At 37.4% G+C, this 3,328-nt stretch overlaps 1 pseudogene; it reads left to right on the forward strand.

The window, feature by feature from the left end:
• Positions 1-2,778: 2,778 nt before the first annotated feature.
• Positions 2,779-3,328, forward strand: part of LOC107671366 (melanopsin-B-like) — a 29,442-nt pseudogene continuing 28,892 nt past the window's right edge.

A 3,328-nucleotide genomic window follows, 5' to 3' on the forward strand; every position in this document is an offset into this window, starting at 1 on the left:
GAAAAACTGATTCGCGATCCACGCTCTGAAGTTCCGATCTGAATCATATGATTCGCGATACGTTTGAACATTTGCGATGCAATGGTTTGAGTCTGATTCGGAGTTTTGGCACCCGTCACTATGTGCTTTTTAAAATCATTACCAGTGATGTCGAAATTCGAAAATGAATGGCTCTTTTGATCTGTTTTTGTGCTAGTGAATCGCTTGAAATGACTGTTCGAAGTCACGAGTTTGAATTAATCGGAGTGGTTCCAGTGTAAATGACTCACTCAGTTGAATCGGTTTGTCTGATCCTCCGCTGGCGCTGGTCACTCCTTCAGCCATGTTTACACGACACTCTCAGTACTACTACTGGCTTAACTCGCTAGTTTTATGAGATTTACTGAAATAAGCGAAAAAGTATGATTTTTACAAATAAAATCCACATTTCTATTCCGAAGAACTGCTTTCCATGTCGAAGAATCCAACAGAAATGTAAGAACATATTCAGGTGAGGTAACAGTTTACTGCTAACTAGTGAAACACTTCATTAATAAAATACATGTTAGATGGAACTACCCGAACATTTTCACATTTATGACTAAAGTTTTTTGCTATGGCCAACATAAGTTACTCATAATTCATAAAGAGAGCTTTTTTATGTTTGCATATTCATCAAACAATAATTAGACAATTTTGATTATGTAAAACCAACAACATTACAGCAGCATCAGAGCGTTGTTTTTTTATCACGCTGTACATCATTTTATTTAATGTAATTTTTAATAATTAAGATTAAAAATGAATTGGACCAATGATGATTCTAACAGAAAACCTTCCCGCGCATCTGATTAACCGCGCTCTTATTTCAGTGTTGTTTTTCTGCTTTTGTTTTTTGTTTTATGGATATTTCAGCTTGCTTTTTACATTCATTTAACAAAAGCTAAAGAGGTAGCTTTATCATTCAACTGAATTGTGCTCGTATGTTTAAACACTTCGGCTCCTTATATGTTCTTACTCGGCACATGTAACGTTAGCGCGCGGTTTTTTATTTTACGTTACTTCTCAGGTAACGTTAATAGGCCTATTTCAGATGCGGCCGAAGTTAAAACAGCATCATTGTTTGGTAAAATATATTTAAAAATATGTTTTCGTAAATAAATTTTCTACCAATATATATTTTGGCCATTTTTGTATATTTTTGAAAATATATAAAAAAAAATATAAATATATTTATAAAAGCATTTAAAAATATATTTTGCCCTCCATATATTTGAATTCAAGAAATTACATTTACATGCATCACATTTGAAGAGAAATGCTATTTGTTGTCAAAACGTGTGGATGTGTAACATTTAGAAGATAAATGTCAAAAATATATTTGATTGAGTTTCATTGTTACAACATATATTTGTCATATATTTAAAGTATATTTTGGCCAGATTTATTTATTTATTCATTTATTGTTTGCTGTATGGAATAATAATAATAATGATAAACAAGTTTTACGTAAGTTAAATACATTTTTACTATAATAATAGTAAAATAAATAAGTTGGGGGAAAAGGAGTTAAAAATAAATGTAATCTGTGTCTAGGATCATACAATCTAAATAAATTTGGAGACAGAATACAGCATTCACATTAAAGCTATTTTTAGATATTTTTGAGAGTCCAGAAACTGACCCCATGTTTTCAAGATTGTAATGTCCCGAGACTCTAAATATTGTTTCAGAACATGTAATATTGGTCATGAACTGAAACTACAGCTCAAATGAAGAGAGTGTTGATGAAGCTCATCCACACAGACATGCAGTAATTCACCTTCTCAGGTATGAAGCCCATGAAGCATATTCATGTGAAGTTATTTTAAAAATAAGTCAATCTGCAGCACGTGTTATTGCTTTGTCCGTATTTCTGGAGCTGGAGGCGGTTTTTGGTACAGGAAGAGCGAGAGCTCAAACAGAGCATGTTCTTGTTTCTTATTTACCGTAAGCCTCTCGGATCACATGTGCCCTGCGACAGATAAGAGCTTCAACAAACACCGGTGTAACCACACTAAAGCGAGTTGGAAATGTATTAAGAGGTCACTGTTCTGGAGAAACTCTTTCGCTGAACTTTAAAGGGGTCATATGATGCGATTTCAATTGTTTCTTTCTCTTTGGAGTGTTACAAGCTCTTGGTGCATAAAGAAGATCTGTAAAGTTGCAAAGACTAAAGTCTCAAATCCAAAGAGATATTCTTTATAAAAGTTAAGAGTCAGCCACGCCTACCTAAAACGCCTCGTTCTAACACGCCCCCACATATCTACCTCACTATGTGGGAAGATTTGCATAACGCCACCCAAATGTTCACGCAAAGAAAGAAGGCGTAACTTTTATTCTCGCTGTAGTTTTGTTGTTTCCGCTGCAATGTCGTAAAGACGCTGTGTTTTTCGTTGTGAAAGCGAAACTACTTTGGTTGGCTTTTCCGCTTCGTCATGCCTAGAGCTGATCCGTGCTGGTCGATGAGGGAATACATCAACTTTACGCTGTGGATCACCGGATCGGCTTTCACCATGGACGAAGCGGAGTCCAGCCCGGAGTCGTCACATGTCCTTCCGGACGCTCCTTCGTCAAAATCGCTGGCCGCGCCGTTCTCAAGCCCACGCCTCCGCTCACTCTAACCCTCCGGCCGTTCCTCACTCTATCCCAGCCTCAGCTCACGCTAAGCCGGGGCTTCCCCTCACGCTAGCCCGGCCTCAGCTCACTCTAATGAAGTCAGATGGAGCTTTAACGAGCGTCTTCTCCGTCGTTGTGGCAGGTATGGAGGAGCCGGTGGACATGGACCGTGGCTTCTTCAGGAAAGTGGACGTTCCCGATCATGCACACTACATAGTGGCCTTCTTCGTGGCCATCATCGGGGCTGTGGGAGTGATCGGAAACATGCTGGTCATGTATGCCTTCTTCAGGTAGGATCTCACGTCTCATCAACTTTAAGCGTTTATTGTTATGAAGCTGAGGCTCTTTTTGACAGTGAAGTGTCTTAGTGAGCATTACACAGGAGTTTCTGGAGGAAAGTTTTATTTTTAAGACTTTGTTGCTTTATAGCTCAGGAAACTTTCAAATGATATTTGGTTTAATTTCAGTCTCTTCTGCTCACAAAGTCTGCATTTATTTAATAAAAAATACAGTAAAAAGGTGAAATATTATTGCAATTCAAAATATCTGTTTTCTATGTGAATATCTGTTAAACTGTAATTTATTTCTGTGATGCAGCGCTGAATTTTCAGCATCATTACTCCAGTCTTCAGTGTCACATGATCTTCAGAAATCATAATAATATGCTGATTTGCTGCTCTAGAAACATTTC

This window comes from Sinocyclocheilus anshuiensis, unplaced genomic scaffold (assembly GCF_001515605.1).
Source record: "Sinocyclocheilus anshuiensis isolate Anshui unplaced genomic scaffold, SAMN03320099.WGS_v1.1 scaffold3662, whole genome shotgun sequence".
Classification (NCBI taxonomy): domain Eukaryota; kingdom Metazoa; phylum Chordata; class Actinopteri; order Cypriniformes; family Cyprinidae; genus Sinocyclocheilus; species Sinocyclocheilus anshuiensis.